The 25,216-nt window shown below is 39.6% G+C and overlaps 1 protein-coding gene across 2 annotated transcripts in view; it reads right to left on the bottom strand.

Moving 5' to 3' along the window:
• The window catches only part of LOC139693935 (beta-1,3-galactosyltransferase 1-like), a 104,666-nt gene that overhangs the window by 30,118 nt on the left and 49,332 nt on the right, over positions 1-25,216 (bottom strand). The gene's annotated exons all lie outside the window — the stretch shown is intronic.

The raw sequence follows: 25,216 nt of genomic DNA, 5'->3' as shown, positions 1-25,216 counted from the left end.
GCAAACGGTCCCTTTGGAAGGAGTAGACGATACTCGCTGGGCCCGCGTTGGATTGTTTCAGGTGGGGCAAAATATTTTTCGAATCATAGGAGCTCGTGAAAGGAAAGGAGAGGCAAATCGCTGGGTAAACTACGGATGAAAGCGGAGTACGGAAAAAATACGAGGGTAGAAATTTTATCAGCTGAAAAAGCTCTCTCCGCAGGGGAAAAAACACCCGAGGAACCGAAGAGGAAAAATACCTTTTAAAAATTCGAAAACAACACCGGGCACGATGAGTGATGGAGTAATACATAGGTGCAAACAAGACCAGGAAAATAGAACGACTAACAAACAGGGAGCGCGAAGAAAGACGGGAGAGGGAGGATGGATGGGAGAAAAGAAGAATAGGAGAGACGTCAATGGACATGGGACGAGAGAGAGAAAAAAAAGGAGGAATATTGTATGCATAATGCCCTACTGCGAGCTGTTTTCGACGGACATCAGTGAAGTAAAGAACGCGATGGGGTTAAAAGGGGGGTGGAGTGGGAGAAATTGATTTGGAACAAGGAGGGTTGAGAAGGGGTGAGGCGGGTTCGAAAGAATTGATGTCGATTGCTTGTTATTTCCCCCGCCTACATCCCTGCCTTCCCCTTGACCCCGACTGGAAGGAGTGGAGGTTCGAGTCGTAGAATGGGGATCGCATTGATTTGCCACCGCGAGAGATTGGTCGCCGGGACCTGACGGAGGGCGATGTGACGCGACCGTTGAAGGTTAATTTATGGGCATTTATTTACGCAGCCGGCTCCGGTCGTTGGAGGCAATCCTCCTCCGATTCCACCCGTCCACCCCCGAGATTGATAAAGATGACGGTGCATCAGCTGAGAAGTGGGCTCCGGAGGATTTTCATCCTCCACTCGACTGGAATATTCAGTTTGCATTTCATCTCTTCTAGCACGAGCACTGCGTTGGTACATACATACTGCAAGGCGCCATTGGTGGTTCATAGAAGGGGAAATCGGGGCACCGAATAAAAAAAATGAATTGGCCATGAAAATTCAACTCTGACGACTGGTATTAATTCAGGAATTGTCCATACATGACGCCGCAAGCTTTCGGAATTTTATGACCTCTGTGGAACCCGACCCGTAAAAGGTAAAAAAAGTAAAAGTTCCCGTCGCCGACGCCACGAGACAGATGATGGCTTTCCTGGGACTCACACGATACTACCGACGTTTCAGACGATAGCTAAGCCTCTTCATGAGCTAGTGAAGAAGAATGCACGTTTCGTGTGGGAAAGGAAACAGCAGGAGGCATTCGAGAGACTGAAGCACTTCCTGACGGTTGAACCCGTGTTGCAGTATCCGGATTTCACGCGAGAGTTTATTTTAACGACTGACGCGAGGAACTTTGCAGGGCTGCGTACTCTCACAGAGTCCCAGTGGAAAAGACCGCCCGATTGCCTATTCCAGGAGAATGCTGAACAGTGCAGAAAAAAATTATTCAACCACAGAGAAAGAGTTGCTAGCCATTCTTTGGGGGACAAAAAATATTTCCGCCCCTACCTCTATAGAAGACCTTTCTGCATTGTAACCGATCACAAGCCGCTGACGTGAATAATCGATGCAAAGGAACCCAGTTCCAGACTCATTAGCTGGAGAATGAAGTTGGAAGAATATGAGTATAGCGTAGTATATAAAAAGGGTGTCCTGAAACCCACCGCCGACGAGCTTACTCGGATCTACGCGCTCACCACAGGCGGCGAAGCCCAGCGGGACGAACGATCGTCCCGTTTCGTGGGAAAAGTTGGTGCACGAAGAATAGAAATTCATACGTTTCAATAAGAGCGTTTATTTGGAGGACATCCGCCTCAGGCGTTGATTGACAATCATCTGCCCTGAGCGGGTCACTCAGGGGTGTATAGTATGTAATTGGGAGTCCAGAGGTCAGTCAACCAGGGAAACGTCATCGGAAGAGTATTGTAACCGCAACGGTCATCTTCCGTTATCGCCCTTGAGTCAATGCTCCTCTGCTCTTCCAATGCCAAAAAACCCATTGACTCATTGAGAACCCTGGCCCTTGTACGACTCGTCAGGGGGAATGAATCAGGGTGATTCAAGCACGACACCTCGACCCTTCCTTCTCTCACGTTAGCACTCCGTCACAGAATTCTCCTCCCCTTCAAACTAAACCACGCACACCGCTACTTCATCCCCATAATACACCCCTGTATTTTACAAACATGAATCCATATCGAGAACTAATAGGACAGGGCGTCGGTCAAAGCAGGCGCCGGAGTTATCACATGTGATTAGCATCTGTCACATGCATCGTAAAATATTGGGGCATTTCCTTACCAAGTCACACTACCTTGAATCCTCCCCCCAACAAGGAGGCGTTACAATATTTTTCAGGTCCTTTCGCCACTTCGGGGTGGCGTAATATGGGCACGGCCCCTCTGAGTACAATTAATGCAATAATTATTACTTACTCGCACTTAACGAAATCGCACATATCGAAATGGGCACTGGGGTTGACCTTTATCCGATGCAAATAAATAAATATAAATATGTGTATTGGTTGTGCGTGTTTGTGTAATTTAGGAATCCCTTATGGAACCCCAAATCCTTTTGAAATGTTGACGGCAACGGAGTCACTTTTCTTCGCCCTGCACGTGAATTTGGGCACTACATTTGGGATCGCATTTTTTCTTCGTAAATTTCCAATTTTGAAGAGATCTCCTGAGTACAATTCAGATGGTCTGTAGTAGGTATTTCAAGGGGCAGGCGGGCGTGGGCAGACGAATCAATCACGCTAACGACGCACTTGCGAAAATCAAACGAAACGTGAGAGGACGGACCGACAACGGACGACCATAATGGACGTGCGAACATCACTCATTCATTCTTCAAGTTTCTACATGCAAGATGTGTCAGGTTTCAGTCAATTTTCTATATATATACACACTCACGTATATACACTCGCGTGTGTGCAAATATATATATATATATATATATATATATATATATATATATATATATATGTATATATATATATATATGCATAAATGAGAGTATCCTCATATGTCGCGGTATTCCAGGGATAGAGCGTTGGACTACTGACCGGGGGGGGGGGGGGGGCAGGTACGATTCCCGGGCAAGCCTCTCTGGGCTCCAGGAGCTCCACCCAAGCTGTGTGATTTTTTCGGATTACCACATTCTACTGGGAAAACATCACCGGCACAAGGAAAGGAACTAGCCCCATATCCAGATGTGTGAATTTCACACGCCGTTGGGCTTAGCACTGGGTGAACTCCATCATCACCTACCAAAGCGACCTTATGTGTTGATTACAGTGTTAATTCTTTATATACATCTATCTATCTAAGTCACCTTTCTGAGTTGCCTGGCATTTTCTTTGTATACCTACGCCTTTTGTGGTGTCTATGCAGTGTTGGTGTTTGTCTGTCTCCTACTCTTAAGTTTCCTCCTAAGTGTTCTAACTAGCATGCAGTTTTTCCAAAAAAATCCATAACACTTAAATTATTGCAACTTTGTAATTCCTGGCATTTAATGTTAATGAGTAACTTAAGCTTCTGACTTATGGAAAATATAATTGATAATTTCGTTTTCTCATAATTTTTCTTAATCCTGCACATCCCATATTGTTAATGCTTTGCATTCAACAATGGCTGTAGCTCTTCTTGATTGGCTAGCAAAACTGTTAACATGCACAAATCTGACTTAATTAGCTACTACTATTCCCAGGCCTTAAACTTCTTTCTAATATGATTTTATTTTACGACTTCACTTGTCCAATCTGACTATACTTAGTTGAAATCTTATCCACCACTTTGCGGAAAGGTTGTTAGGTAAGTACATAGCAAAAAATTTATCCATCACCAGCACCCTAATGCGCATTATTTTCCGTTGACCTTGTGCCAATAGCGCTCCAGAATATTTCAACATTTTAATGCACTTAGATGAAAATTTTAACTCTTACGATATTAGTTTGTTTTTCGTCAGGATTCCTGGTATGCGTACCAAGGACATGAAAATTCCACTGATACCTCTCCGTTATTCAGGGTATCATCATTCCAATTCTCCTATTCCGAGTAGGGCCATCCATCGCTGAATTACACTGAATCCTAGAAATACTGAATAATGGGCGGGATGATCTCTACTACTTCTGTGATCGAGAAAAAGTACTGTCTTGTTTTTTGTTCTGATGGAAAACATTTAGTTTTACGGAAGAAAGGATAACGCACTCGTATAACAACTAATAAATTAAGGGCTTACAATCAAATGCATCGTATCACTTAATAAAAACTATATCTAATAATAAACACGACCCTAGTTAATTTCGACCTTCATTCTATTTCCTCATTGGCTAGCGCCAAAAGCGATGATCGGTGTGGCAGTTGAGGGCTGATTTAGCGTTCGTTGTGCTCATTAGGGATATACTACTCGTGTGTGCTCTCGAATGAATTTTCGTCAAGAATTAAACGATTCGGAATTGCAGTCGTGTTATGGAATCATAGAAAGAAGGCGAGCTGGATTCACTCCTGCGTTACCTATGGATGTAGCTTAGCTATTAATGGTCCGATTTATATATTATGTAGATGTTGCCATAGTGCTCTATGGAATTCGAAACTAGGAGACACCAAGCAGTTATGAAGAACGTGGGAAGAATTTACAGTGGCTACGAGTTAGAAGTCAACTTCCAAAGCAGGTAAGTCTGATATTTCATTAAATATTTTACTATTGATAGTAAGATTATCCCCAGGAAAAGTTTTTCTATTTCTTACAATCTGGCTGATAGGGGCCACCATATTGGGAGCTTATAAAGAAAATTTTGTTACATTAAATTATTCATGATTGAATGTCGCTTTTCTTACCTTTTGATGTTACAATTACAATAATTGGTGTTTTCCAACGTTAATTTTGAAGGACATATATCCAACAGAGGAGAAACTTTAAATGTATAGTGACAATGGTTCCCGCTTCGGATAACTTCACGAGGGAACCTACATCTTGTTATGCAATATCGTTACAGATTTTTCACTGTGGGCATGTTCAGGATATTTTTTGTACCAAAGAAGCTTCCACAATTGTAGTTAAAGAATTGTCACAATTTGAGGGTTTATCAGTTTGACTTGTTGAATTTTATTATTAATCCGATTGAAACTATTAGCTATATTTCTCAACGACGGATTCGAATGAGGCAATAGTACTTGACGCGCGGTGGCTGTTCTCACGTAGTGCTTCTCCTCGCCGTAGGAGACACTACCTTACTGCCCAGGGCTAACCCTATCCTCGGCTAGCTTCACCTGTGCCACCCGCGGTTACGGAAAACATCTATGGTCTCTCGCTTTGCTATAATAATCTACATAGGAATTGAAAAGCTGATTTTTCTTCACAGAACTTTGATTTCATTGAACTGAAAATACAAAATATAAGAAGGAATGGTTTCTTTCTTAAATAACAATTTTTATATCGAAATTTTAACTTATACTTAAGTGTTAAGATTTACTCTGCTATGCAAATTTATGGAGCCGTGAAATTATGAATCGGTGGAATTAGATAAGTGATGTCATAATTATTTAAGTCGGATAATAGGTTAACTATTAGTATGAATAAATCAGAAGTACTCCAACTTCAAGTGTGCTCAAAAATTCATTATTCGACAGGGCAAGAAGTATTTTGTGGCTGATGCGATAATCTTAACCGTGATCGTACCCAGTGGGTAGCCAAAAGAACTTGAGAAATATATTCATTGGGTCGTATTAAATTCTAAATTCATGAATTGTTACAGGAAAAATCAATTATTCAGCCAAATTAAGCTGTATTGTCAAACTGAATTGACCTTTTAAGAGATCTATAAGTCAGTACGAATGCGGATGTCATGGAGCATGAAATAAAAAGAGAAGACCAAAAAAACGGGAAAACGGGAACGGGAAAACGGGAACCGTAAGCTTGATTTACTACGGAGAAATAAGGAGTCCAGTTCAAAATCAACAAGTTCTAAGTGTGACCATAAGTTTGGGCCTCGAATCGTTAACCTTTCCGGACATTCCTTTTCTAATAGTGAGATTTCTTTGCTAGAAAAAGGCCTTAAGTACGTACCTAAAATTCCAATTTCTGTTAAAAACATTTAAAACCTGGCTGTTGACCTTGAAGTTGCCCTTCAGAAAGAATATATCGCGGTTAAACAAGTTGTTTCCCAGGAGCTCCTTAAATTCTCAAAACTTGGAGTAAAAAAGATGAAGTATTCTACCGAGTACGAGGCCTTAAAGTCCATTAAACATTCAGTGACAGAGAAAAATTTGATCATCCAGAAAGCAGACAAAGGCAGCGCAGTGGTTGTATTAGAACGAAATACCTACATCACGAAATGCGAAGACTTCATCAGGGACAATAACATTGAAGTACTTCGTTCAGACCCAACCCCCAAGTTTCAACAAGAAATTAAGAAAGTGATTAAATCTTGTAACACGTTATTCAAAAGTTGTGAAATGTTGAAACTAGTGCAAATGAATCCCTCAGCACCACGGTTTTTCGGGCTACCTAAAGTTCATAAAAATGGGATTCCGATCAGGCCTGTAGTATCAAATATGTCAGCTCCCAACCACATACTAGCGAAACGGCTTAATGTACTCTTCAGGGAGGTTTCCAAATTTTCCACGGAATATGGTGTAGTGAATTCCTTGGACCTTGTGAACAAACTTATGAAAAAGGTCATCCCGAAAAAGTGCATGCTTGTTTCCTTTGATGTACGCAACCTTTTCACCAACGTGCCACCCATGGAAGCGGTGAACCTTGCCGAAGACATCCTCATCCGGAAATCCATCCCAGTTCCAGTTATAAGTGAACTTTGTGCATTACTTAAGACGTGTGTTTCCCAAAATTATTTCATTTTTAATGGTACCTATTTCCAACAACCCAATGGTTTAGCCATGGGCTCGCCCTTGTCCCCACTCCTGGCCGATATGTATATGGACAATTTTGAAAAAGTTTTGTTCTCCTCAGCCTACCCTCTCATTAATAATGTATTTTGTTGGTTAAGATATGTAGACGATGTCTTCTGTGTGTGGACAGGTTCTGATAGGCAACTAGATCAGTTTCTAGCACATCTAAATTCTATCAATTCTAATGTACAATTCACGTGTGAAAAAGAGGAAAAAGGTTCCCTGAATTTCCTCGACCTATCCATTTCTAAAGACAAAGATGGGTTACAGTATTCCATTTTTAGGAAAGAAATGTATACAGACCAATTAATTAATTCCTCTTCAAGGCATTGCTTCACCCAAAAGCTTTCGGCATTTCATGCAATGATCCACCGTTTGACCGCTATCCCTATGTCAAAATTCAATGTAAATAAGGAACTTAATGTAATTAAAACGTTAGCAGTAAACAATGGGTATTCAGAAGATCTAATAAATAAACTTTACCGGAATAAACTTACAAAAATAGCCTTAAGCCACATTTACAACCCCGAACATGTAAAAGATCCCACTGCCAAATGGCGGAGAATACTATATCTTGGGACTATTTCTCAAAAAGTAATTAAAAGTTTACCTAAAGAAAAAATTAAATGTGCCTTTTACAGTCGTTCATGCCTTAAGAACCTGATCTCTCACACTAAAGACAAAGTCCCCGAAAACGAGAGGAGTGGAGTGTATGAGTTAAAGTGCTCGGATTGTAGCACAAAGTATATTGGACAAACAGGACGGAAATTTAAAGAAAGGATTAAAGAACACCAAACATGTGTAAAAAATAAGAACATAACATCCCTCTTTGCAAAACACCTCATCGAAAGTGATCACAAAAGTGACTTTGTGACAAAAATTATTCATTTTGAAGAAAAAGGTCAAAGGCTCGATGCTTTGGAGCAGTTAGAAATTTTGAAATGTGTCCGTTGGAAAGATGATCTTGCCAACGAAATTTTGTATCCCTCCCACTCCCCACTCCTAGACCTACCACTCTTCTAAATCAAAAATGTAATTCTCTTTTCTTCCCAGCTACATTGTAACCTTTTTTACCCCTCCGACCTCCCTCTCTGACCAACCCCCCCCTCCTATGATCAGAAGGTATATATAGCCAGCGTGCTTCTATGAGGACCACCTGATGATGACGTTCAACGTCGAAACCTGGGTCGTGTGTTTTTAAATAAAGTGTGTGGAATTACAAAGTCAATTATTTCATTACATTTCAATATTTCAGTGTATGTTTGGATTATTCCCTAGTAGTCTTAAAAACGATTCTCATAATTCATTTTTTGTGGTTATTTTCAGCCATTCTGTAAAATAGCAGATTAGTATATTTGGTGGTACTGATAAAATTGCTATATCTTCGTATTTCTCTGTAGAGTATCCTATAGCCAATTTATCTCCATAAGATTATCACAATAGTTGGCGCGGCACCACGTCAGAAGGCCTATGAAAATGACGGGTGATTGGGCGGTAAAACTGACATTCGTATTTAACTGGTAATTGACAAGGGAATTCTCTTTTCACGCATCTGGAGTGTGCAGTGCCTTCCAAATAGGATACTCATCCAAGGTACATTGACTTTATCAATAGATAAAAACAAGACTGAGGCCCTTCTCAGAGTTGGGGGTAGGGCTTCTGCGGTTAGGGTTTACTGCGGATTTTCTAGTTCCACTTCGTGGGCTTCCTTGGCGCAGCTCACTTCTGATGTGTACATCTGCTTTTTCAAAACATTTTCAGATATCTTAGATATTGGAAATGTGACCCGGCAATAGGATCATATTGAAACATGGTGAATACATTCGAAATTAAACACACCTAGTGGACCCCTGCCACACATTCAAGTAGAAAGATATCATCGTAGCAGCACATCACTAAGTATATTTTTTTAAACAACACGTTCTCTGATCGTCGATAACCCCAACATATTAATGGTCAACATTTTAGGATTCCAGGGAAAACATAATAAAGAGACTTCTAGACGGATTGCGTAAGTGCTATCGTATAATGCGAATTAGGAATAAATTCTAACCAAATAATGGACAGTGCTGAATTAACGAATTAACGATGAGTGTATACGTATATTATGCAAGCTAGTTTTTTTGTGTCTAATTTTTATAAGTTTACTCAACGGAAAAGAAAATACTTTGTTCTTCCACATTTATGGAATATATGTGGAAGAAAAAAGTCTTTTCTTTTCCGATATGAATCGCTTCCACAAAGTGATGCCTCATACCATTCTACAGGTTTGTGCTCATCTACTTCACTTAAGTCCTAACTCTCAGATGAGAAATCACCCAATTACGCCTCAAAGTGGTCGGAATTAATCCAGGGGATAATACTATGAAAAGATGAACCGAGGTGTTGCGTGGTCAGTATAATTGCATGAAAATGTTAAAAATTGAATTGGCACGTCTTTTAGGAATTGCACAAAAGAAGATTTTTTTTTATTATGACCGCTTTCAGACAGCCCAGAATTCGAATTAATAATTGGATGTTTCAAAGTTGGTGAATTAAAATCCTTCCAATTCCCCCGTTATAAAGAACTCACAAAGAGCTCGGTAACTTTAGAAGTTTACTCTAATACTAGTAGATATAGGAATATAAAATCCTAATGCCGCTAAGTGAAGAGGAAAGAATATTTAAGGGCTATTTATTCCGACTGCACTGAGGAATATAATTTAACACCGGTCGATACTGATTTAGATATGGAGTTTCCCACGCGCATACGCTCCCATATCAATGTCCGGCCTCAGGCGTCGCAGTGGCAGCCTTTGTGCTAATTGGAAACCGAGGAGCAGCACGCCTAATTGAACTAATATTTGGCTGCATTTTAACCATTCTAGATTTTCCCTTTTTACCGTTGATTAAAATGAATCTCTGTTTTCCATTATCTCCCCAAGGCTTCATCCATAAATATCCACCAATTTCTGCACAGACTATGAGCACTATTTCATTATCTCCTTGACTGGACTCGATTTTTCTCCACTTACAAACAAATATTTCCCGTTTAATTCAGTGGCTAGGACGTGTGGGTTTTCCTTATGAGAAAGATAAATACTTTTAAAAAATGTGATGTAATTCATTACAAAGTATCACCAGGGAAAAATAATGAGAACAGTTTCATTCATACTGACCTAGAACACATCTATTTACAATTTGTCAACGTATTCTTGCCTAGTTCCCCCATCACACCCACGGTCAATGGGTCGGAGAAATATTTCATTTTACTTAGATGCTTATGAAATGGGCTTAGGTAATTGGATAACAAATAATAGCAGAAACAAAGAGTGTGAAGTAGCGGAAATATTTTTAAACATTTGAATGTTAAATCATGTTACACTCAACACTGTTCCAGTACTTCAACGTTGATTCTACTGTTGTACAACAGAGACAAAGTTTCTAATTATTATCTCTAACTTCCGTTCAACAAAAATTAGATATTAACATTTTTCTTCAGAGTTGTTTCAATAAAAAATCTATGGTAGTTAAGGCTTAGATAATTTTAAATGAAGGCTTTAATTTTATCAACGCAAAAACTGAAATAGGAGAATTGGAATACGAAATGACTCTGGAGCATAATAAATAGAATGCCATGTTGATCGATGCGGTACGGGAGAAATAAAAAGGGAAACAAATTGGGGGAAGAAAGGAATTCAAACTTAGGATAACTTGAAGGGGGTCGAATAGCGCAGCACAGTGAGGTAATAATGGAATATGGACAGGCGAGAAAGATATATCAATATTTAATGAAATGTCATGGGAGGGAGAGAGAGAGTTATTGTAACCGTGGGAGGAAGAATACGCAATAAATGAATGGTATAAAGAAGAATCAAAGCAAATTAAAACCAAAAGAGATATTTTGGGTACAAGTAAAGATTTATTGACTAAAAACCAAGCAGGCCTCCTGCTCTTGTTCGTATATTTGAATTTTCAATGCTAACATTCGTAATGGGAACCACGATGCGAGGGGAATTTGGGAGATGCCGGTGGTAGGTATCTATTATTAAACTGAAGCCCGAAAAAATTCTCATCTCGAACGTTCTAAAAAAATTATCGTTGAGATGAAATATGGGGAAAATATTGACTACCATTCCCAAATTCTCTACACTAATCCGGGTTTATATCTGCAGTGCATCCCAGGCTTGGATTAATGTCGGTTTTAAACAAAAACAAGCTAAAACAATTCACACAGAACTACTTCAATGCGACTGACTTTTTCGATGGATGAACAACGAGTGGCAGGGTTTCGACTTTGTTGTGATTCGATTGTAAACGCTGAATTGCTTCTAGATAAAATTCATAATTTACATACTACACTTGAAAATAAAATCGACTTTTCGCTCAAAACTTAAAAACCTCCGTAACAGACGCCCGGGGGTTTGGAACATACGAGATACCAAATGATTCATCCTGTCTGTCGGTTGGCTTTTGATTAATTTCAAACGAAGAAATAAAAAAATGATGCTGCAAAAACTCAGACGTGTGAGTGCATTCGTAGTTAAGGTAATTGAAATATTAATTAAGACATTGAGGGATCGTGCTTAATTATCTGTCCACGGGCCTTCTGTGTTTACATGGTGCACCGTCGTTAGCCCGTGGAAACGGAAAATATTTTTAAAAAGTTGACGGTCGTTCGTGTTTGTCGGGGATGAATGAAAATTCACTGCAAGGAAAAGGTAAAAAAATTTAAATTTACTTAAAGAATCAAAAAAGAAAATATTATTAGGGTATTTTTTATTTCAACTTGCCAGCGTAAACAGCGGCGGCAACTAACATAAATTTAGTCCCAGCAATTGAGCTGATCAATTTTCAAACACAGAAGGTGGATATTTTCTGCTTTAATTCATTGCGCAATAGAATGATGAACGATAAATGCATTGTGAAGAAATGGACCATTATCGTCAAATCCATCCTAAGAATCGTATCATACTATCTGGTCCGTTCTAAATTATTGAAGCACCGTTAAAGCGCTTCCGTTTGGGTTTAAAATATGGCGGCACATGTTTACCCCGAAAATTCCCAGCAGACTGCCAATGTAGAGGAGATGATAAGTTAGTCATTAGATTTGGGAATCTACACCACAGCTTCTCTTCATATTCAATTCATTCGACGGCGGCAAGGTAATTCCCCGCGGAAATGCACTTTGACATTGCACGCAATTTATCATTAATATTATCTCTTGGCTCTGCATGCCTTTCTGCAATCAATTTCTCCTTTATATTGCCGCTGTTACGTCTTTGACGTCGTAAAATACCTGCAAAACTGGCACATTTTCCTTTCCAGAAAAGTGTTTTCATCCTTTATTTTTTAAGCGAGCTTTATTACTGACGAGCGCAGGGCTTAGCTCCATTTTCATAAATGGGTAGGAAAATTATTCCCTACATGGACAAGAAAATGACGATAATACTTCAAGAAGTGTAGGAAAATTCAGGGAACAAAAGTATCAAATTTAGTGCTGATTATGAATTAAACACTTGTTGACAGTCAAATTTTATATATATAAGCTATTATTAGTGCTTCAAGGATGGATATAATATAGCCATGTTTTGAGAAAAGCAACTGCGCACATAACTTTCCAGTAGAATACCATTGTCGAGCCATTTGACAAAAGTGACAATTCGGAACCTTGTTCGAAAGTTTTGTTTTTACTGTAAAGGTTAGAAAAAATACTGTCAGGTAATGAAAATCACCACCGCGCCCGGATAAATTAATTTTAACAATTTTGAATTATTCGCCGGCCAAATAATTTCAACTCTTATCAACTCTTAACTCCAAAAAAGAGCTACGGAAACATAGTATGTAGTAAATACCCATAAAAATTAAAGCGGGATATGCAATGAACAAAGCACATTTGGAAAATTATACCCCTTTTAAAATATTCGCGATGCAAATAAAAGAAATAAATCGCGTACGTAATTCAGCATAAAGACACGTAATGCATTGAAATTGGACCGTAGGATATAATAATTTGTTTTGTCCCTTCGCTTTAAAATTTTTTTACATCTTCGGCTGGTTTATTTCCTCGAACTTGATTGCTTAATTGAGAAAATACGAGACGACTAAGAATCCGGTATAATATAGTAGTCCTATCGTCCCAGTGAATTGCGTAAAATGTCAAGTCTTAGGAAATACGAAAGTAAAGAAATAAAGGGGATTAGTGTAGAAGAACATTCTGTTCCTGATTTAACCTATTTAATAAAATTGCTGTGGTTTCTGACCGAATGATTCACTAAGAGTGAGTGATCGATTGCGAACTGCGATTACAGGGTAGGTGGAAGCATTTTCTGCACTGAGTTTTGAAGAACTCGAGCGGTGGACGTTAAACAGCCGAGGGGTGCCAGCTAATCAATACGAGAGCTGAAAAGAAAATTTGAGTAACGCCAGTGAAAACGTTCTCAGTCTTCATCCGTAGAGTGCGTTAATAATTCTCATGCATGAATGGAAACCACATTTTAGCTGATTAACATATCTCTTAGATGAGAGCGTGGTTTTGCCTCATTTCCTCACCCTGGGTTGAATCAGCGAGACAAAGCTCTCCGCCGAGCGAAGTTCATTTGCACTAATGTACGTTTCGGTTCACTAAAGCATCATCGGGCCCACGAATTGTTCGAAAACCAAATTTGCTTTGGGTTTCTCAGCCGGGGAAAAGAAGACAGGGTAGATGGAATGAACAAATTACATTTTCAAATTCCGTCATTCTCCGTCGAAGATGGATAATGACACAGATGTTGCTGATTGACCTTAATCTTATGAACGCATGCTGACTGGTTGCTACCTCTAAGTCGAGAGGATTACTAGGTCAACGCTGTGAAAACCTTATCATTATTGTCATCAAATATATAATAACCTTGGGGTGGTTTTCCGTAGACCTCCTAGCCATTTCACCGCCTCTCATCTCTGAAATCCTAACTCTTCTGTCTTCCATCAATTGATTCTCGTAATTCATTGACTTTTCTTTCCGTGATTTTTGATTCAATTTATGCCCATTTCATTTCCATTTTATTCTGGTCAGCGTCATTCCTTGGCTTCCCTCTTCATCCAATTTTCAAATTTCTCTTTCGTTTGTCATCCTGCCTATCCATTTAATTTCCATTGCCATGCAATTGCTCCATACTTCGATTGACCCGAATGCTATCTCTGCTGCTATTATTTTTCATTGTTTCACAGGCATAGGAAATAAATTTCCAGAGATTTCTGTGAAGTGTTTCGCGTAAAAAATAGTGCTCAAAACCCTGGAATATTTCCAATTTCGTGTTCATTGTATGCACAGAGAACTCTATTTGCCATTACGCTGTTCAAACAAACAGGTGGGGTAATATCGTACCACATGGAAGAACATTGAATGCTAATGAAAAAGATAGTGATGGCGTGAGCAAACATATTTTTGATAACTCCCACATTTAGGTCCTTTTATGGAGCTACTTAACGCGACTCATAGCTCCGCAGTATTGTATGACCTAAGCAGGTATGCGCGTTGGAGGGATGGCCAACAAATTAACGAGATACACCGTTGGCTCCATCAGGAAGTATGCTTTTTTATTATTTTAATATTTTTAGGCCAGGATTCAAAATCGATAGGTAATACGAAGTTCTACTGATGCTAAAACTAATGGTACCAGAAGAGCACTTGACATTTTACTCTTTAACTGCACAAGTAAATTCACAGGGAGGTTAGTGTGAATGAGATTCCAATCTCCACTTGCATTAAACAAGCATTTGCCATGAAGTTCTATCGTCATTCATATAGATAACAGGAAACAAAGAAAAATTAAAAATTCATTATTCTACTATTATTATTTAATTAACCTATCCAAGTAACATTTAAACATTTTTACGACCAAAGTTTTTAGTATTTAATATTCCCAATGTTTAAAAAAATGCTTCTACTGAAAATTCATGGTTATATTACATTACTGAATGAAGTCACGATTTTTTCGGCAACTTTTCCAAATAAAAATTGTTTCTTTCTAAGCGTTATGGTGATACTTCCAGTAAAAATGAGATGCCAAAATTACATTCCGTGCCAATTGTCGGTCAAGACTCAATAAATTATTTTAAATGCGGACTAATGAAAAAATTAACCACTCGTGTCTAAGTGTACGGTCGCTATTCTAAAAAAAAATCAATGGAAAGAAACCGTGGGAGATGCCATAAGAGTAACTTTCGAAGCCCAAGTAGGTATACACGCAAAGGTGTGTGGCTTATGTTTTTAATGTAAATACATATTATTCTTTGCTTTGATTATGAAAAACTCTCGAACAAATACCAATGCTCTTTAAGATTCCAACAATTACTGACGGGCGCCGTGACGAAGTCAAGGTCATATTACAGTCATTCCATAAAATTATTAAGATCTTAATGCCACAGTTATGCCATTCGGTCTTGATCGCCAGCGAAAGGCAGAATTACAAATAAAATTCTTTACGGTCCGAATTTGACCTAATCAGTTGTCTTCCTTTCAGGTAAGTTGTGCAACTGTCTTTTTTATTTATCTGAATCTGGAAAGAAATCTCACATAGCTCGCGCATTAAAGTTCTTTAAAAGGTGATTATCTACTCCATTGGACGTATGTTTTTGCCTTTTCAAGAATTTTCGTCCGCCATCAGTGAAAATAACAGAAAAAATCCTTCGTTTTCCAGTCATCTTGTTCGTCCGATTTAGCTTATTATTAACAGCCTGAAATCCCATTCACCTCTATGGAATCATTGAAAATACATGTAACCTGAAGTTTTTGGATATTTAAATTTCGAGAATCACACGGATGTGGTATTTGAACGAGGTTCTAGGGGAAGAGGGTGATTTTTGTGAAAACTAGCATCAAAGATAATACAATTAGAAGCCTAATGCATCGCCAGGACAGCATTTATGTAGATGGACTGACTTTAGGCAGCAATAAGTTACTATTAATATTAGATAGGATTCCATTAGGACTACGTAAAGTACTTTGTACTTAATGGCGTACTTTGAAAATAACTGGGTGTTATCTTACCCTTTTCTGCTGATAATAATCCTTAATCATCTACTTTGACTACGCTCCGTTTCATGTAATAGACTTGATTAAACTGGGATGCATAGTTCATTCTGAAATGGGATATTAGTTAATTTCATTTAAATTTTACCTATGAACAGAAAATATGCGCGAATAAAACTTTTACGCCATTTAATCAATAAATGATACAGAAATTGAAGAGAAAGATTAAAGAGATATGTTTGGTTTTTATCTCCCTTAGCATTTATTAAGCTTGGTGGGGCCAAGGATATTGCACGAAAACAAGCAGATTTATTTTGAGCTCGCTTCCTAACGATCACTGGATCACTCGTGTGGGCATGCAAAGAAAAACAAATATCATTTCATATCATTTTCATTAAATATCATTTCACGTGAACGAGCGGTACGCACAAAAATGCTCCCACGTTGGGCGGCTTTTTCTCTTTTAAGTCGGGAAATGTTGCTCGATGCTATAGAGAATAGATTCTTTAGAAAAAAATGAACTGAATATATGTATACTTTTAATACCCTCCCCCGACCACTTAGACGAAACTCTCCGTTGGGAGGAAACTCGATTCATTTCAGTAGCGGTTCGCCGTTCAAAATTGTGATAATAGTTTAATTAGTAATTGGTTTTGAATAGAAAAATATAAATAAAACGCGCACCACAGATTAATTTTGGCTCGAAGGTCTTTCCTGCAGAAATCACTTCTTTATTATTAAGACTGGCAAACTTTAGGCATCCAGTTTGTATAAGGCCTTCGATCAACTCAATGGATAATAGATACGTGGGTGCGTACTCAAGTAGCTATGCACAATTTATTAGAATATTGAGATATAAACGACTACTTTCCTCTAAAATGTATTTCCACACTCATAATCTTTCATCAACCCAATAGAAATCATGAAAAATCTGCGTTTATTAAAAACGCATTATTTTACTCGTGATGTGAGAAGTCAAACTGAATTAATTTGGAAGACCAACATTTGGGAGAAAAAAATGATGCGTCCAGGGGTCATGCGCTGCAAATGTGAGCTTTTTATTGAGCTATCTCGAATGAGAGGAGAACATTGAATTATGTCACTTGAGCCAAACGTGAGTTGTCTTACGCTTTCCTTATTCCCATCACAACTACACTTAGTTTAGGCGAAGGGGCTGCGTTATATCCTTTGAAGCTTGCGGCTTTTAAGCCTCTGGGCTGTTGATCCCTTCCTTACTAGGGAGGGAGAATTCGTTTTGCGCTATCTCTCCAAAATGCGCTAATGACCGAGATTAGTTTGGTTTCGTCTCTCTGAATCAAAACCGACATTACTGCTTCGCTCCGAGAGTTAGCCTCCTCCATTCTGCGAGTGGAATTAAGCACACGTCAACAATATTCGTGCTGCTTCGATTTGGAACCGAAGTCGACAGAGAAGACGCGACCAATGTTGCTATCCTATTACTTCCTATTTTCTCCCTGGAATCTTTCCCCGAGGGTTAATTCTAATCGAATCGCTTGTTTAGAGTCAGGAAGCTTCAAAGATTAATCTTGTTCGGATTGCGTTGATTAGGAAGATTTTCTGAGAAATTATCGTCAACATTTATGATCTAACTCTATTCTTATCCTAACGGACAGACCCTTGGAAATACATTGCGTCGCCATCTCCTCGGCTCTAAGGAGATCATTTCATAGTGATACCAATAATTTCGAGAAAGTTTATCATTAAGTAAGGCCTTATTTCATATCTAACGCAAATATTTATATTGTTATTAGTGATAAAGTTTACACTTGGAGAAAATTATGTCAATGGACTACATGCGCAAGTAGTCTATCAGATCGCTCTCCACTCAGGAAGTTCCTAGATACACGATTTATCAGGAATAATGCTTCTTGAAAGTAAAGGGTTGAATAGAAATCATCTAATTAGTGAATTCCTTGGGGCGACTCGGTGACCATCGCGGACCCATAAAGAGAGCGGATCTCTAGGTGGAGGCCCCAGAGGCATCTCACGGCCAAGATCACCCTTGGGCAATGACCCTGCATCTGGGTTATTCTATTGGAGAGCGCAAGTTTTTGCCTAATGCTGATCTACGATAAAGATCTGGAAGGCGGAACGAAATGAGAAAGCATAGGACAAAGGGTCATTTACAATGTCCGTGCAGTGAAAAAGAACTTACATTAGGAATCTTCGCAATGGATATCAAGCATTTCCATGAAGTCACGACTGACTGTAAACTTTATTTATAATAGTGCATAAAAACGTTTTAATATGACATCCAAATGCGAACCACAATTTTTCGAGTAGTTCTCTATCTCATAGTTCTAGGAATTCTTAGTTAGATCCCAAGTCGTGGCAATCAAATTGGAAAATTCATTACGTTTACTCTGAGAATTCGGATCATAAAATATGGGGAGTGCAAAAGAGCAAAGGGAGGTCACCAGTCAGAGACTCATTGCAAAGGGGGGTGGGGGTTACCACCTCGACACCCCATTGCCTCTGTAAAAGACTTAACCACTCCCATTTTTTTATTGTAATAGTGAGCAGATGTCTTCTTAAGATATTCCATGCGTTGCTACGACTGTTCGCGAGTACTCTAAAAATTTGGCGATAGACTTATTCCGTAAAAAAAATCGCCCGACCGCTCGTGGGTCGCCGGTTGATTCACATCATTATTCATCACGTAACATCACGGAAGCAAATGTGACCGCCCGGTGGGAGGAAATTTCGTTTTTTATTCGTCCGGGAGGGCTACGAACATTTTAATTCTATCGAGGGCAAAAAAAAAATAAAATGAAGTGGGGCCGATTCGACTGACAAGGTGTTCTCTTCGGGAGTGGGAAGCGGGTGGAGGGGAATTAGAAAGGCTTCTCCCATCTATGCGCGCTGCGAAGGGCGGCCCTCTGCCTTGCGAAGAATCCCATCCAAGGTCGTGTTGCGGCTCCAATTCGCTCGGCAACTACCGTCCCGCGTTATGAGGCAACAACCGAGGCCACCCACCCACCACGGCCTCCCTGCATTACGCCATCCCCACGTCAACAGAAACGTTTTGCCAGCCCTCTCGAAAGATTCGTAGCGCTTTCCGAGGCGGCAGTAATATATTTTTTTTTCCTCCCGAAGCCAGTCGAGGGCGAGGGAAGGAACGGTATTAGGAGGAAGGGGCGCAGGCTTCACCCAAGCGAGGCGTCAAATTTAAGTCCCACGAAAACATCTCATTTTGCTCAAGTCAACAAGCTCTTCGGGATTCTCAAACCTCCACCTTTCACCTTCAAGCTTCATGGACCACTCGCCTGGCACCGTGGGAACCAAAAGATCTGCCTGATGGGGCCTCTCGGTAGAAGATCATACCTCATTATAAAGAAATCTCGGTTTCTCGTCAGCCGTCACTGCGCATTGGCAAACTCATCAAATTCATCCCACCCCTCCTCCCAAAGACCAACCTTTTCGACCAAAAATACATCGGACGTAAACATTCGTTCATTATTTTCGTACCATTGATGCATTCTGCAGCATGAGGAGTCATATTGAGTGATGTCCTTTCTTTCTTTATTAGATTATTAATTTTTGGAGAGAAAAAATAGCGTATTAAGTTTTCACGTCAATACCGTGGCAAAAAACCAAATGCGAAAATTTTCAAAGCGGTAATGAAATTTTATTTTTACTCCAAATATCTCTATATTTTTATTTTATTCATGTATAGGTAGTATAGGGGAAAGCATAATTTTCCTAAAATACATCGCCCCAGATATTCCAATTGAAATGTTCCCGTGTAAGTATCTTGACCTAATTATGAATAATTTCCCGTGGAGGCTTGATCAGTGAACGTATATGGGATTTTGTGGTTATGGTAGGACAAATATTACCCACATGAGTATCAAATACAATTTAATGTGATATTTTTATAAGTATTTTAGAGCTTTGGAATATTATGAACTCAATTTTTTCCCAAAACATGAAATTATATGAGACAGCGTTTTGCATTTGAAAAAAGGAAGTTATATTGCCGCACCCTGTATATCTATACTAACCGTTTTGGAAATATTATCACTCATTCAATATTTTATGGCATTAGCTTCCTTTAGCTTTCTTTAGCTTCCAATTAAAATAAATTTGATTGCGATAATTTTGATAGCTTTTGTTACTGATAAGTTTGATAAAACTTTCCAAAGAAATTTCCATTCTTACAAGTCCCACGTGCATATTTAGCGCAGACCCTTAACAGCTCATCAATAAAACACTTATTGAAAAATAATTTTTTTTTCATGAATATCACAGTTTCGATTCTTAAGCAAAATAAAATTAGAAAATATTTGAAACTCCATTGCGAATGATTCAAAAAAGGTTAAACTTTAACTAGAATTTTTATGAATAAAGTGCAAAAATATATTACTTTCAACATCACGATTCGCTAGAGAAAAGAGAACATTTTTGTAATAACTATTCTTCTGCTTATTAAAACCATTCACACAGCATGATGACAATTAAGGCTGTTTCCCATAGTTCATGATTTTCACGTGATTTTTCGACGAGATGTTTTTATTACCGTCCTCCTACACCAGTCGGCGGTAAGTTCTGATGCAGGACAGGGGAGAATTTTTCGAACTGAACCCCCGTTTGAGCTTTCTTCTTATCCCAGCCGCATCGTCTCGCACCTCGACTTCGTGAAATAACACATCATGAGGCTCAACATAGATGACGTATGCGGGATTTCAAACCGTAATCTTTGTGTCGCTATGCGGGATGTCCAGCAGACCGATTAAACTTGCTGCGTGGGTGAACCGTGGGAGATATGCATTTTTCATATATAGTATTACGTCACTCTTAATGAGTCTGAGATGTTATAGGTTAGCGCAACGCAACAGGGAAAGTGCTACAGTTTTGCACGTAAAACACGACGGATACAAAAGAAATTTAAGGTACTTTGATACCCGAAGGCGCAGGAAGATCGAACGTCAGCTATACATTTGAAAATATTGATCCCTCAGCTCTCAGGTCATAAAACCTTGGTGGAAAAGTTAAGGTTAATCGGGTAGGTGGGAAGAAAAAAGAGGAATGAAGCTTGAAAATTTATGACGAAGTGCAATAGTGTTTGATAAAAGATCACAGAGCTTGTGACGATGTGTATGGACACCCCCATTCCTAAGACGGACGTGGGGCGCGGGAGAACTGATAAGCTGATATCAGTGTGGCCAACGTTTGAAGCCTCTCGCCTAAGCATTGTGAGCTGACATCCATTTGCTTCTCCCACTTCCGCCATTATATATCATCCTCAAGCTTTGTCCGAGCTTCCCATCTCAGCTGCTCTCTTTTTCCTCTTGTTGTTTTCACTTTACGGTATTACACAGGATTGGTTCGCCGTCCGCCTTGTTGACGTCTTCCCCCTTCCGAGCCCGTTTATTTGGCTCCTGCTCGCACAAAAAATGCTATTCAAAAAAACGTGCCATGGCGTGCGAGGAACCAGATGCCCGAGCATGTCTCTTGCCTCTATCTCCCCGAGAGGGCTGGCCGCGACCGCCCTTCAAGCCTTTGACTCTCGCGAGAATCCTCATTTCCGAATCGATAAACGGGTTTCTATCCGTCGCCACTCTGCTTCGACCCGTCAACAAGTTTACTGCTCACGGTATTCTTCTTCCGAAAAACTCAAAAGATATATTGCAAGAGATTCACTTCTGTGGATGCGTAAGTATTCATTCCTTGGGATATTTTGATACTCAAGATCATCTGTTTATTCATTTGAAATATTTGCATAGAACATCGCACTTCATGGTAGCAGACGTAGATTTAGGGGAGGCGACCGACATCTGAGATCATTTGCGCCATCAGAGATGGATGTGAAAGGAGGGAGGTTGGAGATGTACCCGGCGTCGGTATAAGCCTATTATAAACGAAAGGCGCCAAAGGGTCCGCAGTTCAACGTCTGATCCGACGGACGGCGCACTCGAAGTGCTCTCCTCAAAGCACCTCAAGTAGGTATCAGGTCGCACTTCATTTCATTTAAGTAGTATTTAGGGGAGGCGACCAACAGCTGAGGTCATTTGCGCCATAGGAGATGGACAGGAAAGGATGAAGGGTGGAGAGAAACCCGGCGTCGGCATTAGCCTACTCTTTACGAAATGCGCCAAAGGGTCAAAAGCTTAACGTACCATCGGACGGACGGACGGCGTACTCACTCAAAGTGCCCTCCACAAAGCACATCAAGTAGGGATCGAGATACCTCTGAAAAATATTCAACACCACCGGGATTCGAGCCCGGGCCCTCTGGGTGGGAAGCCAGTACGTTAGCCCCCGCACCATCTCGATCCCCTCATTTCATTCAAGAAACCCCAGATCCGACTCTCGGAAAAAACGAATGATTATTATTTAACGTGAATCTTTCGTACATATGGACTTCATTCATGTCAGATTTTTTATTTTTTATTGATTGTGTGTTCCTCATAAAATGAACCTATGCTTGGAGGGAAGTGGAAGAATTGGGAGAATTGGAGATATGAATGAAAGTTGGTGGGTAGTAGAAAAAATCAGATTTGCGGATGGTCAAGCTTAAGGTAACCGGCCAGCTAAAAGGGCTGCAGTCATCGCTGAGCGCATTAGAAAATTAGGTAATAGGTTTGGGATGAGAATCAACGCAAAACAAAACAAGATTCGTGAGTTATACGAGAAAGACATATGGTTAATCGTTTAATTAGGACATGAACCAGGGATGGTGGAACGGTTTACTTTTCTTGGAAGTGTTTTGGAGGAAGGTGGTCAAAGTCTTATTGATATAAGAAGATTTGAATTTGGAAAAAAAACTTTCACAAGGGGCGGAAGTTGATGACAGGGACGTTGAGTGAGAATGTTAAGAAAAGATTAGGGATAGTATTGATGTAGAGCGTGTTTGTACGATGCGGAAACTTGATAATGGAATAAAAACGACAGGCATAGATTTAAAGCCATTTAGATGTGTATGTGAAGAAATACGGAAAAGATAAAATGGACAAAGGAAAACAAGCGAAGTAATATTCATTTCAACTGGGATTGGAATTTTAAAGACTCTGATACAGAGTGGAACGCTAGGCAAGCGAAGAAAGCAGAGGAAAATGAAAGGTCTATTGGACAGAATGAAGTAGGTAAGGAAGCATGCGTTATTGAAGACGGGTTTATGAGAAATAAATTTGCACTTTTCCACAGATTTTGGTGGAAAAGTGCAAATTTATTTCTCATAATGACGAACTTCCACTGCATCTCGCCTGAATACGAATACGGGTTTATTGCAATGTGGGTGTCATGTCGTGTTTTGCTATTCTAGGATAAGAAAAGTTGCAGTATTCAGTCCGTGTCCACCCAAAACCTACCAAAACGTTGGACTACCAAATAATGATGTTCCCCGTTCTCGTCATATTATTTCATTTACACATTCATACATTTCCTTCACACCGTTCCCTTCCGATGTGGGCAAAGCAAAAAAGGTTCGATGTTTACCTCCTTTCAGGAAACTTACTTTCCCTAGTTAATTTCTTCCTCACTAATCTATTCTTTCCTACTTCTCTCATCTTGGTCTGATGCATTCATTATTTCAATCATTCTTCTCTGTACCCGAGACTTAAAATATTCCTTGTTTTGAGAAGCTCTTCAACTGCATACCTATCTCCATCCCAGTGGCGATCCACCTGCGGCACGCCGTTGCTCGGGACACTGGTTTGGTCAGCGGGCGGGCAGACCAAACTAGGTTGGCACATCCCTTTCATGTTTATTTATTTCCGGTGTGCTGTATTTCCAGTACGCAGTACATATTCTTTATGTACTCATTCCCTAACTACATTATTTTTACCACCAACACTCCTCACATTGACAGCATGTTATCGATATTTATGCTTATCCGGGCATATCCCAATGTCACTTCCTCATAGCGATATGGCAAGGCGTGCGCTTATCCACTACCATTCCTTTTACAAACATTAATTGCTACTAAACCTGCTCCATATTATACCAAAACTGTTTCTGCTGGAAATTGAGCTTCAGTTCCCATTCTTTTACGCAGTTATACAATATCATTAATTGGCTAAAAATATTTCGCCAAAGTTATTTATTCCTATGAATACATGTGCCCTCATCAGAGTAATGGCAACCAGAATTTGTTGAAAACTTGTTCAACGGTAAATGTGGCACGAATTATTCTCTTTTTTTACCAGATGTGTCCTGAAAATACGTCGCCTAGAAACGTACAGTGAAATTTCCTCCAGCTCTCAAAACACTTCCAAATCATAATCAAAAGTTAGCGCTCAGTGTTTTCGCAATGAAGACGGATGACAGAAGGCGTGGACAATGCGTGCATAAGCTCGTCCTCCCTCAACGACCGATACCGCCCTCCAATGGAAGAGTTCTATAGTGTTGGTAACTGCGGAAGGGATTGATCTAAGAGATATAGCCTCCTTACATGTGCATTATTTATTTCAATCGACCACCTTTAGTTGGAGTGAAACTTTTCGATCAGAACTGCTTAACTGTGCCTTACAATTATTCGTAAGGATTTGCCTCTCCTCCAAGTTGCCTAACCAACGTATCACCATGTGCAAGTGAAGATATTTCACTTCTGTATTGAGTGACCTATTCGAATTTTCCAGCGCTGACGAAGCAATCGATCCCTGATTTACCGCATGAGGTATTTACGACATAGCGAATGACAACTCGGAATTCTGCGCACGTGGGAATCGTGAAGATTGGTGTCACCTTCAAAGAGAAACAATTCGGTAAATTTGACAAGGAAGAGATTTATACTCTATTTCGAATCAAACAAATATTCGCAAATATATGCTAAGAAATTTCAGGCAAAACACTTTAAATGGGGTTATTAGAGGAAAAGTGACCAAATATTATTCACGGTGGAAGCCCTCATTTCCAAACCTCTCCCCCCAAGCTTCTACAGGGCAACAAACTAGATTTTCTCAGCAAAACCACTTTAACCATTTAACTTATAAGCGCTCACAAATGATTTTCGGCGGTTCGAAAACACAACTTTAAAAAATATGATCGTCAGAAACACATATTTACTTGCTCATGTATTATGCATTCTCATGTATCCCGCGTTGCCCTGAAAATTGGAGCGACTCGGAGGGCAAATGAATTTTGGTCGAAAAGTTTAGACTTAATTATATTAAATCCCCCACTTTTCAAAAAAAATTCTCTCAAAATTCTCATTTCATCCGTTCACCACCAGCCCATTGTGTTCGCTCCATATCTAAATAGTAGGTGTTTCAGCACCGAGATGTTTTGTGTTGCACACGAGTACAAATTCAACAAAA

The sequence above is a fragment of the Hetaerina americana genome, unplaced genomic scaffold (genome assembly GCF_022747635.1).
Source record: "Hetaerina americana unplaced genomic scaffold, ioHetAmer1.1.p SCAF_1, whole genome shotgun sequence".
In the NCBI taxonomy this organism is placed as follows: Eukaryota; Metazoa; Arthropoda; class Insecta; order Odonata; family Calopterygidae; genus Hetaerina; species Hetaerina americana.
Note: the sequence above shows the minus strand (reverse complement) of the source record. Positions and strands in the feature narration are given on the sequence as shown.